At 42.6% G+C, this 22,520-nt stretch overlaps 1 protein-coding gene across 2 annotated transcripts in view; it reads right to left on the bottom strand.

The window, feature by feature from the left end:
* The window catches only part of NCK2 (NCK adaptor protein 2), a 52,424-nt gene extending 32,311 nt beyond the window's left edge, over positions 1 to 20,113 (bottom strand). Inside the window, exon 1 of one of the 2 annotated variants that reach the window (XM_083173994.1) lies at positions 19,962 to 20,113. The gene's annotated coding sequence lies outside the window, so the exon portion shown is untranslated. The other variant, XM_083173993.1, reaches the window with a different exon arrangement.
* Positions 20,114 to 22,520: the final 2,407 nt, after the last annotated feature.

The raw sequence follows: 22,520 nt of genomic DNA, 5'->3' as shown, positions 1-22,520 counted from the left end.
CACAAAATGCAAATTGAAAAATAAAACACAAGATGGCAAGGGAAACTCAAAGATGTTATAGTTGGAACTTTGCACCTCTGCTGCATAACCATTACTAAATCAAAACTACATTTGCCAAATGCCTTCTTAATGGTCAATATTTTTTTGCACACCATTAAACCAAAACAAAAGGTTTATAATCAGTAATATAGACGGAATGATTTACCCAGTTTCTAGACTGAAATGTCAACATAACATAATATGCATAGCTAACAGTGCAAGTTAAACAATGTCTGAACTGAAGTCTTATATTCACTATTAATATATTATGATTTGTACATCAAATCAAGTGTTTGATTTAAGTTCCCCCGTGGAAGGGACTGGTGCGAATGTTAAATATTTTCTGTAAAGCGCTGTGGAATATGTGTGCGCTATAAAAAAATGGTAATAAATAAATAAAAATCTACTTGTAAACTTTTCTAAGGACAGAGAACACCAGGGAAAGCTCAGCACGACTATATTGAAAGCCATCTGCACGACATTTTGTCTGAAGGCAAACACTGAATGAACACACTGTCTATTAAGGCGCTGCTGACCTTTGTGACTACTTCAGTCATTGACTCTAGTAACTGATTACACTGGTAATTTATTAAAGGAAGCCACGTCTTTATTTCTCCTGAAGGTAGCAGATGTAATTCAGCCCTAGACTATAGGGCATATTCATTTGTGCGCAGATATATGAAAAACTTTTTCCTATTCAATTAAAAGAGAAAATAAATCATTGCATCTCCCAGCAACCAACTCCCCAATGGAAAGATTTAGGGGTATACAGGAGGTATACAGGAGAACTCTGCAGAGCCAGTGCTAGGTGAACACGTCGGTATGCGGCCGGGAGGTGGCGGGAGCTGGGTCAGTGCCGGGTGACCTGCTTTCACTTGGCCCGGCGGCGGGACAAGTGAGTGATGCGGGAGGCCAGTGGACGGCGCCGGGTACGCTGCTGCTGCTCACCCAGCGCAGTCCTCCCTGCCTCAATCCGACTTGAGATGGTCAGAAACAGGTCCAAAACCCATCACGTCCAAAACAGGTGGATTGGCAGCTATTACGCCAATCCACCTGGATTCCGGCAGGTTGGAACATTCTGACTGGTCGGGAAAAAAGCAGCTAGAATTGAATAGGAGAGAACCCTTTCCGACCCATTCTAGTCGGAAACTGCCATCTTTTCGCCAAGATGGCAGTTTCAACTGGAATTGAATATACCCAATGGTGGTAAAGCGCTACTTCTGCAGAAGTTTATATTGTCCAATATTACATTGAAAAGTTCAAGAGTAACCATGATCAGATAAACTTGAAGAAAGAAAGCATACTCTGTTAAGTAGTCATTTCTGAAAAAGTAGAGTCCTACTTACAAAAAAAAATTTTTTTGTCACTGCGAGTACAGATGTAGCCCCTGTCATCTTGGCAGGGGCTGGCGATTCTATTGCCAGCCCCCAGGGGGCGGGTGCGTCCGTCGCCTCACTCACCGCCACCGACGGTCCCCCTCGCCCCCCCCTGAATCAGAGACTGGCAGGGTGCCGCTGCCCAGCCGCTGAGAGACTGGGACGCGCGTGCGACGCACGCGCATCCCAGTTTAATGGAGTCCCTGTCCCCCAATGAACAAGACTGAAATACTATAACACCAAATAGCATATACACACATATACAAATAAAGGGGAAGATATAGTAAACCTTGGAGAATGATAAAGTGGTTGGTAGTTTTTCTCTCCAATCCGCTCCTAGCCTGATTGGAGCCTGTAACATGTCAGTAAGGAGAAAATTGTTCTTTATTTCTATACATTTTATCACTCACCAAAGGTTAGTTCATATCTCAAAAAAACAACAACAAAACATTCAAAAAAGGGAGGTCATAAACGGTATTGTACAGGTTATAAAATTATGCAAAGCATATAAATGTACCTAGGTATTTCTGGAATGTAGTCTATTTTAAGATGACCATAACTGTTCCGTTAACTATATCTGATCCCTTATCTTTGTTAAACCTACTGAGCATTATTCTACACATCACAAAAAAACTGTCACTGATCTCTGCTTAACACCTTTAGAGAAAATAGGGGAAAAAAGGAAAACCATCAATGATTTCAGCGATCACAACTCCTCAATGGGACATCTGATATCTTAAATTATAATTCTGGGATTTGGGTTCTTTTTTTATTGTTAGATTATTTTAATTACCGTATATACTAGAGCATGGGTCTTCAAACTGTGGCCCTCCAGATGTTGTGGAACTACATGTCCCAGCATGCCCTGACAGTTTTGGCATGCTCTTATAGGAAAAAAATGTGGCAATGCATGTTGGAACATGTAGTTTTACAACATCTGGAGGGCCACAGTTTGAAGACCCATGTACTAGAGTATAAATCAACCGGAATTTAAACCGAGGCACCTAATTTTACCACCAAAAAAATGGGAAAACTGACTCGAGTATAAGCCTAGGGTGGGAAATGCAGCAGCTATTGGTGTCATGGAGAGACATGGTAGAGGGGTGTTGGGGGAAGAGAATGAGAGTGTGTTTCAGGGAGAGACACAGAGACACAGAGGGCCTTATTCTAGTTCACTCTTTCTTACAAAATCCTTCTTAGATGAACAAAACCATGTGCACTGCAGGTGGGGTAGATGTTACTTGTCCAGAAATAAATAGATTTGGGTGGGGTTTTACTTTAAAGTGAGATCTATATTGCAGTGTAAAAATAAAGCAGCCAGTATTTACCCTGCACAGAAACAATATAACTCACAGAAATCTAATTCTCTCTGCACATTTTACATCTGCCCCACCTGCAGTGCACATGGATTTGTCCATCTAAGAAGGATTTTGTCAGAAAGAGTGAACTAGAATAAGGCCCAGAGAGAGAGACAGACAGAGACAGACAGACAGACACAGAGAGAGAGAGAGAGAGAGAGAGAGAGAGAGACAGACAGAGAGACACAGAGACAGACAGAGAGAGAGAGACAGAGAGAGAGAGAGAGAGAGAGAGAGAGAGAGAGAGAGACAGAGAGAGACAGAGAGAGAGATGCACAGACACACAGAGAGAGATGCACAGACACAGAGAGAGAGACACAGACACACAGAGAGAGAGGCACAGACACACAGAGAGAGAGACACAGACACACAGAGAGAAATATACACAGACACAGAGAGAGAGAGAGAGAGAGACAGACAGAGAGACAGAGAGAGAGACAGAGAGAGACGGATAGAGAGACAGACAGACAGAGACAGAGAGAGACGGATAGAGAGACAGACAGACAGAGACAGAGAGATAGAGAGAGACAGACAGAGAGAGACAGAGAGATAGAGAGAGACAGAGAGAGAGAGAGACAGAGAGAGAGAGAGACAGAGAGAGAGAGAGACAGACAGAGACAGACAGACAGATAGACAGAGACAGATAGACAGACAGAGACAGACAGAGAGAGACAGACAGACGGAGACAGTGAGAGACAGACTGAGACAGACAGAGAGACAGACAGACAGAGAGAGACAGACAGACAGACAGACAGAGAGACAGACAGACAGAGAGACAGACAGACAGAGAGACAGACAGACAGACAGACAGAGACAGACAGACAGACAGACAGAGAGACAGAGAGAGAGACAGACAGACCGAGAGAGACAGAGATACAGAGAGACACAGCAGGGGTGAGAGGGTAGCCAAGACAGGGGTGGGAGAGAGAGTACAAGAGAGAAAAAAAATGAAAGACTGGGTGGTGGGGAGAAAGTGGGAGAGAGGGGTGAGAGGGAGGTGAAATGGTGTGAAGGAGATGAGGTGAAGGGGGCGAGATGTGGACGAGGTGGGGGCTGAGCAGAGATGGGGGCAGTTTCGGTGTGTCCAGCACTAACAAGTTCTGAATCCCTACTTTACACAGCCAGCAGAAATCCACGATAAGTGCAATTGGAGTGCATAAGATAAGATCAATTGAATAACACACCATCACTTTAGATGGAAAGTAATCAATTGCATTGCCTCCCGCAAGAGTTTCCCTTCAGAAAACAATAGACTTAAATAATAAAAATAATCATGGGTGCAGAAAAAGCTATTCAAACTACCAAAAATAATTAATATTGAAATTACTTTGTACACAACTAGATCAGTTTGTAAGATGAACAAATAAGGACCACCACCATTGTGGAGGCTACAAAACATACGATAGGGGTAAGAAACAGCTGGCAATGACAATAATCTGTTTGTAAGGTAATTTATCTGGTCTCCAAAGAAATTCTATGCATTGACATGTCACATCCTCTATCAGTGGAATGCAGTCAGTATCCCGGCATTTTGTCCCTCTATGGGTGTCCACGACACCCATAGAGGGAGAATAAATGAGTGTGCCGAGCGTAACGAGGCACCAGGCCCGCTGCGTGGCGAGCGCAGCGAGCCCCCTTGTCAGGATTTCGGCAGTCAGGATTCCGGCGTCGGGATTTTATACCGATCCCCTATGAGCGTCCTCTGTGATAGCACTTGTTGCTACAGGTTGTGTATCCCGTATCCAAAATGCTCGGGACTAGGAGAATTTTGGATAACGGATTATTCCGTATTTCGGAATATTTTAATATTTCAATTATGTATTTTGAAGTATCTTGCATGTATGCTGTATAAACACATAAAATACACACAAATATATTTTATTACCACATAAAATACACACAAATATATTTTATTTGTTCAAAAAACAAGGTTTCAAAACATTAAACAAAATGTGTGTACTATCTCAGATATTGAATTTGAATGCCAAGCAATCATTGTCTTGCACATATATAGTGCCAGTTACATATAATGTCCCCAGTGATGCTGTTACAAATGTCCCCAGTGAGTTTTTAGCAAAAAAAATTTTTTTTTTTCACTTTCTGGAATGTATGGTTTTCGGAATAATTCGGATAACGGATACTCGGATACGGGATACACAACCTGTATTGTGGCGTTCCATGGGAAGACAACTATCACTTCTACACCAGCGGACTTCTGCAGCAAAACTACTACTGGGACTAGAAGGACATTGGAAGCACTGCTCCTAAACTAGTGTTTCTCAACCTCGGTCCTCAAGGACCCCCAACAGATCACCTTTTCCAGGTCTCCACACCGAACCAAAGGTGAAATAATTAGCTACACTTGTGATCTTTTAAAATGTGTCAGTGAATAATGAGAGCACCTGTGCACCTGCCAGGTGATCTGGAAAACATGCACTGTAGAGGGTCATTGGGGACCAAGGTTGAGAACCACTGTCCTAAATTACCATACATTCTGTTATTAACATCTAAGAATTGACTTCTTACGCAATCCGTATCATTAATCAACCATTTAATCAGTGGTTCTCAAACCCGGTCCTCAGGACCCAACAAAGTTAGGTTTTCCAGGTCACCCAACAGGTGCACTCATTATTGACTGACACATTTAAAAAGATCCACAGGTGGAGGTGTCTTTAGACCACTGTCAATTGTCATATTGCACCGATCTCCCATCTTAAGCAACGGGAGATCGCGAGGCAATATGCAAATTATGTCTTTGCATCACACACAGCAGCTAAACCCCACTAAAACTAATGGGCACACCATTAAAAATGTCCAGTTTAAACATTCAAACCTTGGTTGCAGGTGACTTTTTGCAGATTGGCAGCCAGACACGCCTGAATGGAGCTACATTTAAATACCTCTAGTAGCTGCCGGACCCACAAACATTTGAAAACAGCCCTATGAGTTCTAACATCTGGAAGCGAGTTTTGCCAGAGACTTCTGGGACTGTAAGAAACATGTTCCTGCATCCTATTACAGGTTGAGTATCCAAAAAAATTAACACAATTTTTTCTTGCTAAAAGCACTACTGGGGGTATGATATGTAGTGTTCATTCTAGCACCCGCCATCTTTGAAAACCCATGCAGTTCCTCTTCCCTGCCTGGGGTGTCGCTGTCTGCTGTAGTGCTTCTAGCACAGTGTGGTCTGTATATCAGGACTGATATGAAACCAGACCTTTGCTAGAAACACCACAGCAGACAGCGACACCCCAGGCAGGGAACAGGAACTGCATGGGTTTTCAAAGATGGAGGGTGCTAGAATGAACACTAGATATGTAACTGCCACTAAATATGTGCAAGAAAATGATTGCTTCGCATCCAAATTCAGTACCTGAGATAGTACACAAACTTGTTTTATTCACAAATTAAATATATTTGTGTGTATTTTACGTGTTTGTACAACATAAATGCAAGATACCTTAAGATAAATCATTGAAATATAAAAATATTCTGAAATATGGAATAATCAAAAATTCTTCTGGTCCCGAGCATTTTGGATAAGGGATACTCAACCTGTACATTGGTTGTGTTATTAAATCAGAGAGTTAAGTTAGCACTTAACTCATATTTTGACAGCTCTGACTCATTACATTTACCCCACTGAGTTTCAAACCTCTGACAACAAACATTTGATGGGAAAAGTTTTGAAGGTTAGTATAGGTCATGGCCTAGGTTTAGTTATTGGGATGGGCTTGGTGTGGAAAATCAACAGCAGCGAACTCTCTAATTTATGTTGTCAGAGGTTTCAGGATGTTATTACAAAATAATACCCGCTATTTAATAAAAATGAAAAAGGTGCCCATACACAGTGCCATGTACGGGTGCATCATCCCGCATTGCATCTAGTTAAAAACGCATGGGCGCTTTAGCACATCGCATGTGTTTTGAATTAAATGCGATATAGTTTAAAACACACCATGTATGGGCACCTAAAGAGGATAAATTGCTCACATCAGATTCCAAAGAGATTATTTGCGATAGATCATGTGACTTTTAGCACTTGCTCCATAGCCAATCTTTGTCACAACCGTATGTTTGGCTGAAAGCATCTAACTTTGTGACCACGTTAGCTAATTTCTCTGTTCTGCTTAGGCACAAATCTGCAATTATGAATTGGACTCAAAGGGAACTGAGCAAAAAAGTAACTGAATTTACGAGAACTGCACTTTACGATGACCAATACCAGGGGCTTAACCACAGTAAACTGCACCTCCCAGTTTAAATGTGGGGTGCGACGCTGTTACGGCAAATGGCAACCCAGTGACTAACGCCAAAGCACTAATTTTGATTTCTGCTTGCAAATCTGGAAAAAAGGCTTGTCTAATATTCCCTCTAATACCCCTTTCAGACAGAAAAAAAGACCCGGGAATTTCCCTGCTCTTGCCGTGTCGACCCGGGTTTTTCTTCTGTCTGAAAGGGTCAACACGGGTCTTAAGTTCCGGGACTTCGACCCAGGTATTTACCTGGGTTTTTCCCATGTCAGACACGTGTTTGCGGCTGTGTGAAAGGGTCCGACCCGTGTTTTTCTCCCGACTATTGAAAAATCATGCTGATTGGCTGTGCAGCATGGCGCTGCGCGATTAGCTTATCTTTTCAGCTTCCCTGATTAGCTGAGCGGGCGTGGCAGTGGCGTGCAGCGCAGCACTAAATGGCCATGGCGCATTGGAAAGATGAGGAGATCCGTGAGCTGCTCAATGAGGGGAGGAAGAAATCAGCAAAACACACAGAGCACTCATGACCTCCAGGTTCTGCAACTTGTCAGCCATGTTTAATGCAATGCAGTGAGCAGACACCTCCCACTTTTCATGATCTCATCTCTGTGTGCCTTTAAAACTGTCCTTTTCTTATGACACACAGAGTTTTGCAGGAAAAATCCGGCTTCTGTGTGAAAGGGGTCGACACGGGAAATACCCGGGTTTTTGCTCCTGTGTGAAAGGGGATCAGCCCCTTGCTGCCTAGTTGTACCCGGGTTTTTGTATCCGGGAAATACCTGGGTTTTTGGGATTTTTCTGTCTGAAAGGGGTATAAGCTTCTTTTGCAGGGTGCCACACTGTGTCCATTTTTAAAACCTCAAAATGCACCCTGCCCATTTTGTGTGAGGCACTGTGTGCCCTTACGCTGCCGCCCACTGTGCTGACATGCCGCTGAGAACTTTTGGTGTGTGCCATCATGTGTAATGGGCATTATGGTGTGTGGTATAATGTGTAAGAGGCAATACAGTGTGTGTGCCACAATGTGTAATTGTCATTATGACAGAATATTAATAGGCATAGCAGAGCGTAATCAGGGCGTAATCCTAGTGCAGTGTGCAATATATATATATATATATATATATATATATATATATATATATAAAGAAAGGGGGGGGGTTTGTGACCCTATCCTGCGCTTGTTGGGTGAGCAGCACAACTCTAGAGGCTCCGCCGCTAATGGGAGTCTAATGTAAGGAATGAAGAGAAAAGGTGTAGAGGTGCGCTCAAAGGTAGTTTCACCAATCCACAATTGGGAAAATATAAAACATTTATTACGAACAGTAATACAATTAAAAAACTTTCATAAAAAGCTTCTCATTTGGAATACATTATACAGTTTCATGGTGTGTCATTGTCATCCAATATCGTTTTGATCATAGGTGTTTGAGAGATCACGCAGAACCCTACGCGTTTCGTCCACTAGGGACTTCTTCAGGGGTAATACACCAGGATCTAAAAAAGGGGGGTGGTGAAACATTGCCGTAAAGAAATGGAATTTTACCGAAAAAACTGGTTAAGAAGGATGTTTCTATCAGCACATGGAGGACCGGAGGAAGAGACAATAAAAGGAGAGAGCAAGAGGAGAGACATGTGGGCAGTTCCTCCCAGGGAACTGCAGAGTAAGTTTCAGGAAAAAAGTTTTTAAGTCAGGATTTCCCAAAATCACCTCAGTGAGTAACAGCGATAAATGATAAACATACCTATGAAAATTATGTACCTTGGTTCGATACACACGAAATTATATAGGGTGGCTCTTTTGAGAGTTATTAAGGGGAATGTGGTCACTGTAGTTAATCCGGTGACCTTGTAATAGTCCCCTTAGTAGTAGGTATAATGGAATCTGTAAATTGATATAGTGCGCAGAAATGAATACATACATCTTAATTTCCAATGGGGCCAATTTTTAACACTTCCAATAGGAAGACTTAAAACATATAATCATCCTCTATGGGTATATACGTGTCTTTACACATGGCCTGATGGTCAAAGCAGGGTACAGTTGGAAAATGTACAAAAACCACCAGTATGGTACAACGTATGTATGATTGATAATACAGGTACTTAGATTAAAAATAGAAATAGAATGGAGGAGAAAATGTACATACCGAATCAAGAAGCACAAAAAAACTCCTCTCCGACAGAATAACCAACTGCACAGTTAATTCTAAATATTGATAAACAGCAATCAGTTACAAATTCATACATAGGAAAAAACTTCTTATACTCAAGCTAACCACAGTGTGTCAGCCTAGAAAAAAAAAAAAAAAAATGGCTATAGGCTTTGATAGTCCACACATGGGTATGGAGGTACATAAAATATCCATATAGTTTAGCTGGTTCTCCATAGTAGGTTACAATATAATATAATATAAACCTTATGTAAAGCTGGTAAATTACATTGGTTGCCTCCAAGATTAACTGGGACAATAGTATATATATGTAGCTTTTGATTTTACTCATAATCAATGTGAGCTTTTTAAAATACCAGTACATCTGAATAGTACATAGTTTAACATTTTATAAAAACAGCAAAGACATTCACTGAACATTAAAGAGCAAAAACATACAGTGATCAGAGATATACAAGACCAATTGGGAGCAACCTACCTGAAACTGCAAGCCTCAGTCTTACACAGCGTGTGGAGAGATAATTACCCTCTGTGGAGTGAGGCTTAATATACCCCTCTTAAGATGACCTCATTTCCGGTTTTTCAATTAATAACAGACACAGTAAACGGACTTATTAAGAGGTGTTGGGATAGGGGTACAGCTACTTATAACTCTAACAGGGCAAAACCCCAGTCCTCCGGAATAATATGAGTGTTAATAATCATTACAATAAGATGCCGCATATCCAGGAACGCTCTGCGTTCCATTTTGCGTGTCAGCCCTCTGTTTGAGTGGCTTGATCACGTAAAGGGGATTCCTCCGATGGGCGGCTGTACGTGAGCAGGAGGGGGTGGGCATTAAGCCCGCTTATTGTTGCTAGGTTGCGTAGCAACCCTACGTGTTCTGTATTAACCACGTAGATGAGCTGCTGGACGTGACCTAAAGCTATCGGGCGCGCGCCTCATTCCACACATACAACGTGTGTATGGGCGCCGCAGCTGTATGGCAGATCAGACCCACCAATATAGATGAAGTCTAACTGATCACGTGTTGCGTGTCAGTTTGCGTTCCATAGTAACCATAGTGACCTGTAGTATACGGATAGTGTGAATGTCAGTCTATGTCACTTAATAAAGGGATGTGATGCTCCCTAAAATAGCTGGTGGAGGGATTACAAGTATCGCTCAATATTCTAATACTGAGGCAAGTGTATCTCCATATTCTAATTATGAAACAATGTGAACAATGTAATAATCCCTGAAAACGCAGTGTAGGGGAAGTGCAAGTGTAACTATGTTTCTAGTAATTGGCTATCAATCAAGTTGTCCTGTTGACGTGTAATAAATATGTGTGATGGGGAAAAGTCCCTAAATGGTGAAAATTAGTTAATTTTAATTATTAAAATAGGTCTGTGGCATATATGATATATAAGTGAACAAATAGTCCACATAACTGATATATTAATAATTTATTCAACCTTTAGCTAGAAAAAGGTGTTTTAGAGCCATAATACATTATTATAAAGATTATAAATGTGCAGTAATCCAGGTGTTCATTAGGTGAGAGCTCCCATTCATTCAATATGTGGGGAAAAAAAAAAAAAAACGGGGACACTAAACCCCTAAGGTGGATAATATGAAATATCAAAGATATATAAGGGACATATCTTAACAAATAAGGGAGAAAGGGTCAAATGATAACACTTCTACACCGATGTGGTATCCCGTGTGTAGGGCAGGGGAAGGTGGGGGTAGGGAACCTTCTCAATTTATACGGGTCCTAGTGTCGATACGGTTTAATGAATACAAAGAAAATGGAAGGACGAGCATGGCTTATAACCCATTATCGCAATAGAACTGTCCTTCGAGCTTAAAGGAGTATCTTCCGAGAGTGGTAGAGGATATTAGAAATGTGAAGAAAAAAAAAAAAAAAAATCTATTTCATAAAAAATAAGGGGTATGAAAAGGGTGGAGAACATTGGTTGGTTAAATCAATCAATGTTACAAACATGAGGTTTATAGCCCAATTGGTCCTGTATGTACATATTTTCAACATTTTTCATCACACTATTCAAAAAAAATTTCAAAAATTTAAAGAAGGAGTGGGGGGTATAGGCAAAGAATGCAGGAAGAGGGAAAGTGGTATGTGTCCTTATTGGTTACTCTACAAAAAAGAAACAATGTCTATGTTCTCGTTGAGACCATTGGGGGCTAAAGACCCTAAGGTAAATATCCAGAATGTCTCCCGCTTGGATAGGGCGAGATCATCTATTCCCGCCTCTGGGGTTCTGGGGGATACATTCAAGGACAGTGAAGGAAAAGTTTTTTTCCGGATTGGAACTATGTTGATGAAGATAATGGCGGGGTAGATTATGAGAAGTCAGCTTGTTCTTAATACTTCTAAGATGTTCCTGAATTCTTATTTTCAACATTCTCTTGGTCTTGCCTATATAATATAGGCCACATCCGCAAGTGATTCTATACACAACATAGTTCGAGACACAAGTACAGGATTGATTCAAAGTGTAGGATTTATTCTCGATGGTCTTCCACAGAAATGGTTGCTTTTCCATGTACTTGCAACATATGCATTTAGTGCACGGGGTACATCTGATGGTATCCTTTAGAAAGTGGTTCCCCTTTTTCTGAGTTGCTTTATCCAAACGGAAATGACTAGGAGCTATTAGACTTCTCAAGTTAGGGGCTCGTCTGTAGACCACATTGGGTGACGGGGGCAATGTGGGTCCCAGGACTGGGTCCTTCAATAGGATATGCCAGTGTTTGGCCAGAACTTTCTTAATACGATAGTTTTCCTTATTGAATTGAGTGATAAAAGGACGACATGAGGTTTTTTGAACCCTATTCTCCATTTTATCACGTAACATTGCTTGTCTGTCCGATCTTTCGGCCTTTGATCTGGCTTCCTCGATTTTTTCCTTATTGTAGCCGCGTTCGATGAATCTTTCTTTTAAGACTTCAGATTGTTGTATGAAGTCATGGAGTTCTGTGCAGTTCCTTCTAAGTCGGAGGAACTGAGCATATGGTACTCCATCTTTCCATTTTGGATGATGGCAGCTATTATAAGGGATGAAGCTGTTGGCGTCAACATCCTTAAAATACGTTTTTGTGTTAATAAACTCCCCAGGTACTCCCTTGAGGGTGAGGTCCAAAAAATCAATTTCTTTATTGTTGGCCTTTGAAGTGAATTTCAGATTATAGTCGTTTATCTGGAGATAGGTATTGAAGTCATCCAGACTTGAAGCGTCTCCCTGCCAGATGAATATTAGGTCATCGATATATCTGTAAAAGAATTTGATGTGTTTTTCAAATCTGGAGCCATAGATGTATACCTCTTCCCACCTCCCCATTAGGAGGTTGGCGTATGAGGGGGCGAACTTCGTCCCCATAGCTGTCCCGTTTTGTTGGAGATAATGAGTACCGTTGAATTCGAAGTAATTATGTGTAAGGATGTATCCTATACACTAAATGATGAAATCCACTTCTTTTACGGACTTCTTTGGGTCCTTCGAGAGGGTCCATTTAACAGCTTCCATTCCCTTAGAGTGCGGGATGGACGAATATAGTGCCTGGACGTCCACCGTAAGCCAGTGGAAATCTTCTTGCCACTTGATGGTTTGAACTTTCTGTAGAACGCTTGTTGAATCCTTCAGATGGGATTTGTTGAGTTTCACATAAGGTTGTAGGAGAAGGTCTACAAAGTGTGACAGATTTGCACTTAGAGATTCCACGCCAGCCACAATGGGTCTTCCAGGGGGTTTCTTTTTATCCTTGTGGACCTTGGGCAGGTGGTAGAATATTGGCATAAGGCGCTATGGAGAACCAGCTAAACTATATGGATATTTTATGTACCTCCATACCCATGTGTGGACTATCAAAGCCTATAGCCATTTTTTTTTTTTTTCTAGGCTGACACACTGTGGTTAGCTTGAGTATAAGAAGTTTTTTCCTATGTATGAATTTGTAACTGATTGCTGTTTATCAATATTTAGAATTAACTGTGCAGTTGGTTATTCTGTCGGAGAGGAGTTTTTTTGTGCTTCTTGATTCGGTATGTACATTTTCTCCTCCATTCTATTTCTATTTTTAATCTAAGTACCTGTATTATCAATCATACATACGTTGTACCATACTGGTGGTTTTTGTACATTTTCCAACTGTACCCTGCTTTGACCATCAGGCCATGTGTAAAGACACGTATATACCCATAGAGGATGATTATATGTTTTAAGTCTTCCTATTGGAAGTGTTAAAAATTGGCCCCATCGGAAATTAAGATGTATGTATTCATTTCTGCGCACTATATCAATTTACAGATTCCATTATACCTACTACTAAGGGGACTATTACAAGGTCACCGGATTAACTACAGTGACCACATTCCCCTTAATAACTCTCAAAAGAGCCACCCTATATAATTTCGTGTGTATCGAACCAAGGTACATAATTTTCATAGGTATGTTTATCATTTATCGCTGTTACTCACTGAGGTGATTTTGGGAAATCCTGACTTAAAAACTTTTTTCCTGAAACTTACTCTGCAGTTCCCTGGGAGGAACTGCCCACATGTCTCTCCTCTTGCTCTCTCCTTTTATTGTCTCTTCCTCCGGTCCTCCATGTGCTGATAGAAACATCCTTCTTAACCAGTTTTTTCGGTAAAATTCCATTTCTTTACGGCAATGTTTCACCACCCCCCTTTTTTAGATCCTGGTGTATTACCCCTGAAGAAGTCCCTAGTGGACGAAACGCGTAGGGTTCTGCGTGATCTCTCAAACACCTATGATCAAAACGATATTGGATGACAATGACACACCATGAAACTGTATAATGTATTCCAAATGAGAAGCTTTTTATGAAAGTTTTTTAATTGTATTACTGTTCGTAATAAATGTTTTATATTTTCCCAATTGTGGATTGGTGAAACTACCTTTGAGCGCACCTCTACACCTTTTCTCTTTATATATATATATATATATATATATATATATATATATATATATATATATATATATATATATATATATATATATACACACCTGACTTGTTGTCGTTTCTTTGGGAGTGCCACCGCTAATGGAGATATTGCTGGGGTTCTGACGGGACCTCTGGGAGTGCACCCTTGAAAAGTATTTTGTGAATTGGCGGATGTGCTGCTTCTTCTGTGAACATTATATATATATATATATATATATATATATATATATATATATATATATATATATATATATATATATATATATATATATATATATATATATATATATATATATATATATATATATATATAGATACAAAAGTACCAACACACTCGCCATTCCTAGGAATGGGGTGCAAACTGCACCCACATCCCAGGGTGGGGTGCGGTGGCCTGTGACCACACACTCTAGTAAATACAAACACAGGGAGCCCAGCACTCACTACAACAAACTGACTCACCTTAACATTCAAATAATCAATAAATAAATAATGGGGTTTTAGTTCATGAATTGATCAATGCATTTAAGCTTGCAGCCCATCGCCAAGGGACCCCATTTAACTGCAAGTCCTACACTAACAACTGTTTTTCTTGAGAACCTGGCACCTGCTTACACATCATAGCTAAAATGAACATGTGTTTTTTTTCCTGGGTTAATGCTCAACTGCCAAGTAACTTATGGCTTTTATAAGGTGAGACAATCCCAAACACAGCACCTGAATTAGTATTAAAGGGGCAGCTGTCACAGGTTTCAGGTAAATGAGCTTATCTAGGGTGCATGAGAAAGCTATGATCACAGTAACAGAGGTTAATTAAAAATCAACCCTAATATATAGATACAAAAGTACCAACACACTCGCCATTCCTAGGAATGGGGTGCAAACTGCACCCACATCCCAGGGTGGGGTGCGGTGGCCTGTGACCACACACTCTAGTAAATACAAACACAGGGAGCCCAGCACTCACTACAACAAACTGACTCACCTTAACATTCAAATAATCAATAAATAAATAATGGGGTTTTAGTTCATGAATTGATCAATGCATTTAAGCTTGCAGCCCATCGCCAAGGGACCCCATCTCAAGAAAAACAGTTGTTAGTGTAGGACTTGCAGTGAAATGGGGTCCCTTGGCGATGGGCTGCAAGCTTAAATGCATTGATCAATTCATGAACTAAAACCCCATTATTTATTTATTGATTATTTGAATGTTAAGGTGAGTCAGTTTGTTGTAGTGAGTGCTGGGCTCCCTGTGTTTGTATTTACTAGAGTGTGTGGTCACAGGCCACCGCACCCCACCCTGGGATGTGGGTGCAGTTTGCACCCCATTCCTAGGAATGGCGAGTGTGTTGGTACTTTTGTATCTATATATTAGGGTTGATTTTTAATTAACCTCTGTTACTGTGATCATAGCTTTCTCATGCACCCTAGATAAGCTCATTTACCTGAAACCTGTGACAGCTGCCCCTTTAATACTAATTCAGGTGCTGTGTTTGGGATTGTCTCACCTTATAAAAGCCATAAGTTACTTGGCAGTTGAGCATTAACCCAGGAAAAAAAACACATGTTCATTTTAGCTATGATGTGTAAGCAGGTGCCAGGTTCTCAAGAAAAACAGTTGTTAGTGTAGGACTTGCAGTGAAATGGGGTCCCTTGGCGATGGGCTGCAAGCTTAAATGCATTGATCAATTCATGAACTAAAACCCCATTATTTATTTATTGATTATTTGAATGTTAAGGTGAGTCAGTTTGTTGTAGTGAGTGCTGGGCTCCCTGTGTTTGTATTTACTAGAGTGTGTGGTCACAGGCCACCGCACCCCACCCTGGGATGTGGGTGCAGTTTGCACCCCATTCCTAGGAATGGCGAGTGTGTTGGTACTTTTGTATCTATATATTAGGGTTGATTTTTAATTAACCTCTGTTACTGTGATCATAGCTTTCTCATGCACCCTAGATAAGCTCATTTACCTGAAACCTGTGACAGCTGCCCCTTTAATACTAATTCAGGTGCTGTGTTTGGGATTGTCTCACCTTATAAAAGCCATAAGTTACTTGGCAGTTGAGCATTAACCCAGGAAAAAAAACACATGTTCATTTTAGCTATGATGTGTAAGCAGGTGCCAGGTTCTCAAGAAAAACAGTTGTTAGTGTAGGACTTGCAGTGAAATGGGGTCCCTTGGCGATGGGCTGCAAGCTTAAATGCATTGATCAATTCATGAACTAAAACCCCATTATTTATTTATTGATTATTTGAATGTTAAGGTGAGTCAGTTTGTTGTAGTGAGTGCTGGGCTCCCTGTGTTTATATATATATATATATATATATATATATATATATATATATATATATATATATATATTTCAACGATTCCGGCTGCACACTTGGGTTTTCACTCGAAAAAGAAACTGACCTCCATACGTGGGGTAACGGCTTTAAGCAACGTTTCAATGTTTTAATACATTTTCATCAAGCTCACAATACAAAATAAATCGACATACCTTATATACCAGTACTCCCCCACCATGTGAAATAGCGTTTCCGGATCCGAGACTGCACACCCGGCCGGGACGCGCTGAAATGACATCATCACGTTATCCCCGTTGCCAGGGAAACGATGACGCTACCTAGTGAAAAACCCAAAACAAATATACATTATACCAACGGTTTTGGGTTTTTCACTAGGTAGCTTCATCGTTTCCCTGGCAACGGGGATAACGTGATGATGTCATTTCAGCGCGTCCCGGCCGGGTGTGCAGTCTCGGATCCGGAAACGCTATTTCACATGTGAGCTTGATGAAAATGTATTAAAACATTGAAACGTTGCTTAAAGCCGTTACCCCACGTATGGAGGTCAGTTTCTTTTTCGAGTGAAAACCCAAGTGTGCAGCCGGAATCGTTGAAATATGTGTCCAGCTAAGGCCAGGAGGGCATGCACCGGGTGATACTACTATTGTCTGCTAAGAGTGCCGGTTAACAGGACTGTTATATATATATATATATATATATATATTTATTTTTTTTTTATGTAAATTTCTAATATAAAAGGTGCCCTCCCTATTGAAAAAAGTGCCCTGTCTGGTGGTCAGCACAGTGCCCTAAAAAAATCCTACAGTGAACACTTGTCTGAGTGAGCATGGATGTTTTAGGGTAAGTAAGCCAAGCCTTATTATTGCCAGTATTACTTTACAGCACTGGTATACTCTGCAATAGCATACAACTGGCAGTTAAGTGGTGAGGACTAGAACATAGTTGATTGTGGAAGCATATGTGACTGATAAAATATTATCTATAAAAGCGCACCATAATAAATGCTACCTGAAAAATAATTAATAAAAAAAAAGTTAAAAAGAAGACTTCACAAACAAGTTATTTCATATGTGCTACAGTATGTGTTGCATACCTATGATAGTCCCAAGACATCAGCAGTGCAACATACAGTATTTAGAGAAGTTATGGATGATGAAACAGCAAAAACATGCAGATATATTGCCAGCGATCATATTGCCCCGTGAGTACGCACCTTAAGCTCATAAAACACATCACAGATCTCTGTCGGTTTGATACTACCCAGTATGTTTTTTCACTGTTTCCAATAGTAAAGTGCAATGGAATATGATGCTCTATAAAGAAACTATGGTACTTATGTATTATCTGGGCTCCCATGTTAAATGCACACCATTTTTTCATACCCCTACTATCCAACTACGCATGGAGTTGATTTTATATAGTGTGGCGAGCGCAGCGAGCCACCGTGCCCGAAGCGTGGTGAGCGCAGTGAGCCCCGCGAGGGGACGCGGTCTCATAAGAAAAATGGGAGCCCAAATATTACATAAGTACCGACCGAAACTATAAATAAATAAAAATGACACAATGAAAAAAATGCTCATCTGCCACACGGGTACAATCAGCATGAGATTTGACTATATAGTGCAGATCGCACAGGTTTTTTACAGTGCGATCCCAATGTGTGCTCCCGTGGCAGCACAAATCGAAATCCAGATAGACAGGGCAGCAATGACTATATAGTGCAAATATAGTACAGAGATAGCAAATATTGCATAGCACTCAAATCTTAAGTCAAATAGCAAGGGGATCTCACCGTGGGCCTTATTCTGGTCGGTGCGGCCGGAGCCGAATATGCGGCCAGGACCTAAACCCCGCCTTTCGTACGGATCGCTCACTCCGTCCGAATGCAGTAATCCGCCGACCGCACGGAGCACGAGTGAATTTCTTACAGATACACCTCCTCCATCTCTTGGCACCTCCCCCATCATTCGATGGTTGCAGAACATCGAATGCAGAACGAGTGGTCCGCCAGCTCCCGCAACCTCAGACCACACGGGCATTTCTCTGTGCAAAAGCAGGGATCTGGGCGGGCAGCTGACATCCGGCAACGTCATATGTCCGCCCCCTACACGTGCGTCACGGCTGCATTACCATACGTACGCCCAGCGTTTGCATGGGAACGCCCATGAAACGCGGGGTGTAAACATATGGTAATGAGCCCAAACAGCCCTTCACACCCCTCTCCACCCCCTGTTCGTAGTGTACACATTTCATGCGGAATGTGGCCGTGCGTCCCGCTCGCACATGCGCAGAGACGCCTCTGCACATGCGCAGACACAAAACATCGGCGGCACGAACGCACGCGGATATTACCGCACCAACCAGAATAAGGGCCTGTGTGTACACAGCATAATGTTCACCCACATGGTTTTAGCAGCCCTTACCTGAGCATGTCTAGCATATGTGTGGCATCTAATGGTGTGTACACACGGTGAGATGTGCCGTGCGATGCGATACCCGATGTGTTTGCATCGCATGGCATGCATGTGATGGCATACAATGTTGACTATATAGTGCAGATCTGCACTATATAGTCAAGGCAGCCCAAACTTTCTGCCATACGAAACGGGAGCGCGCATCTGGATTGCAAGGGTTAAAACCGATACGATTCCTACTATATAGTCAGAATCTCAGGGTGATTGTACCCGTGTGTACACACCATAACCCTACATGCATGTCACATTGATGAGCTTATGGGAAAGACATCCTCCCCGCACTGTATATACAAAGCAGAACGACTGCTGTGCAACACATCAACAAAGGAAACGTGCACCACTGTCTGTCAGACTCTAGCTTCATGCGTCCCTCCCCATAGGCAGAGAGCAGCCAGTTGGGATGCAGTGCACCACATGGAGCGTTACACCTGCCCCCTGAGAAATTATCTAACCAACGTGCTTTAAAAAAGGTGGAAAATAAATGTTTCTTCCAAGGAAAAAGAAAGAAAAAAAACTTATGGGAAAGTAAAACTTGTCAGACCAGCAGGCACGGGACACGCATTCCCCTACGGCCCGGGGAGAGGCATCCGTGATAACACGAGCCCGGCATGTCACATGAGGACAGCGCGCCCCGGGGAGCAGGCAGGAAGAGACCCCCGGGGAGGGGAGATGAGGGGGGATGTCAGCGTAGCACAGAAGGGGAGTGGAGGACGCACAACAAAGGCTGGGAGGGATGGAGGGATCGGGGCAGCACACGGGGCAACGGGATGGCCAGTCAATGGGACCGTGGGTGGGGCGGAGAGACAGGACAGAACATCTGGATACATCACCCCCATCATGCACTAACACACACCTCTGGGCTCCGCTCCTCGGAAATTCCCGGGCTGCCCGTATCTCCGCTCCCAGGCCCGGCACCTTCTATCGCTCTTCCCGTCGGTCCCTGCCCACTTCTTCCCTCCTCCTCCTCCTCCCTGATGCTCCCTCTCCGGCCAACCGACACAGCGCGCTCACCGGCTGTCACCTCCCGCCTGCTGCTAGTGCACGCCACCCGGCGCGCTCCCGTATCCTCCTCCTCAGCTCAAACAACCGGCGTCACCTGACATCGTACGGTGCTCCCTCGGGATCCCGTGCGTCACATGACATGACCAGCCTCAGCGCCCCATTCTGCTGCTGCTGACTCTGAGGGGCAGATTTATTAACCTTGGAGAAGAGATAAACTGGAGATAAAGCTGAGAAAAGGTAAAAGGAGATAAAGCACCAGCCAATCATCTCCCAACTGTCTTTTTCAAACACAGCTGATTGGCTGGTGCTTTATCTCCTTTTACCTTTTCTCCGCTTTATCTCCAGTTTATCTCTTCTCCAAGCGTAATAAATCTGCCCCTGAGTGTGTAGCTGTATAATGAGGGATCCCATTGTACTGTCACTGCATTGCGCGTTGCACGGATTGTGTGGAATACTGCACAGTTTATATCTTTCACAATACAGCAGCGGGATAGGGGGTGTTCGTGGTTGTATTGCATTATTGGCAACATGTTGGTCGCAGTTATGGCTACAGATGTGTCTGTATGCAAATGCTGCTACATGATACAGTCATTAGGTCGACACTATTAAGGTCAACCACTGAAGGTCGACTTGGATAAGGGCGACGGGGTTGGAAGCATAGGCGTGTGCAGCCCATGTTCTTAGGGGGTTCACCATTGGAGGGGCGTGTCCATCACCACCTTCTGGGCATTAATACACACACACACCTTATGTACACATAATGCCACACACAGTAATGCCCATTACACATAGGACCTTATTCTGGTCCGTTCGCAGCCAGCGTTTGTTCACATGGGGAACGATGTTTGGCATATGCGCAGCTGCATTTCTGCGCATGTGCATACACCCAAGGCTGTAGCTGTGGGGCGGCGGCAGATAGTCGCACCCATGGGAATGCCAAGCGTTTCATGGGCGTTCCCATGTAAACGCTGAGCGTTTCCATGGTAGTCGGGCAGCTGACATCACCAGATGTCAGCAGCCTGCCCACTTCCTCAAGAGGGTGCACGCAAATCTATGTGACCAAAGAGTTACTTGGATATGCGTGCACGTTCCACGTCATTCGGAGGTCGGCGACTGTCGAATGATGTAGGTATTCACACACAGGCTGCGAATGGATGTTTATGTTAAAAATCCATTTTCAGGCCCTGCTTGCGAACACACGCTACAAGGTGGGGGCGGGTGTAACACGATTTGCAGGGTGGGTTCTGGTTAACCAGAATAACCCCTAAAATGCCACATACCATAATGCCCATTACACGTTATTCCGCAAACCGTAATGCCCATTACAAGTTTTGGTTCACACTGTGATGCCTATTACACATTATGCCTCACACTGACGCCCATTACGCCACCCACCATAGTGCCAATGACATATTAGGCCCCACACCGTAATGCCTATTACATACTATGCCACACAACTGGGGCTTACCTACATTATTTATTATTTATTTATTAACAGTTTCTTTTATAGCGCATACATATCCGCAGCGCTTTACAGAGAATATTTGAACATTCATTCAGTCCCTGCCCCAGTGGATCTTACAATCTATATATATGCTTACAAACTATCTACATGCTTGTTGCTAGGAGTTACATGGTTGATGCCAGGGATTTCTTGCTCGACGTCAGGGGTTACATGCTACCTGGGAAGGGGGTGGTTAAATGCTTGTTGACAGGGTGAGTTTCATGCTTATTGCTAAGTGTGTGCATTGCACACCAGTGGTCCCAGAAGCCACACTTTTGGGTAGCGCTGTGCGCTCTTCTTGTCAGATGCCTGCGGGAGCCGCAGCCTCCTTCCCTTTTGAGCCGCTGGCCAGATGCTGCACGCTGAAGCTACTTGTCAGCGGTGGCCAGCATCCGGCTAGCGGCTCAAAAAGGAAGGAGGCTGCGGCAGGAGGTGTTTCAGGTACAGCCAGGGCCAGTGCTCGGGTGTCTGGTGCCCCCCTGCAAACTGAAATTTTGCACCCCCATTCCATAGCCCATAAAGGGAAAACTCATGCTTTAAAGAAAGGTGCGCCCTATAGTTTTCGATTCACGCCGGACATCAGATCGTGAAAGTGACACATTGAAGAACACATTCACCATCACTGGACAGTCACTGGTCGCTACTTTTATTTTCCTGATCTGACGTCTGGCGTGAATTAAAACTGCTGGATCGGACGCACTGCCAGAGGGAAATTCTGAAATATACACCTTTTATACCTATTTTCACCAGGTAAGGGTGAGGGCAATAGTATCCACCAGTCCACATTTCTTACCTCACTTAAGATACAGTATACAGTACATGTGAGTATATTTTTAGCATCCAACAGCACAGGTCTTATGTACACTATAACATGTTCGCTGAAGGGGAGTTCATTAGATAGATAAATAAATAGACAGACAGAGATAGCTATAGACAGACAGACAGAGATAGATATTAGACAGACAGATAGATACAGAGAGAGATATTAGACAGAGATAGATAGATAGATAGATAGATAGATAGATAGATAGATAGATAGATAGATAGATAGATAGATAGATAGA

The sequence above is a fragment of the Crinia signifera genome, chromosome 2, assembly GCF_055691185.1.
Source record: "Crinia signifera chromosome 2, ASM5569118v1, whole genome shotgun sequence".
Classification (NCBI taxonomy): Eukaryota; Metazoa; Chordata; class Amphibia; order Anura; family Myobatrachidae; genus Crinia; species Crinia signifera.
This window is presented reverse-complemented; position numbering and strand designations above follow the sequence as displayed.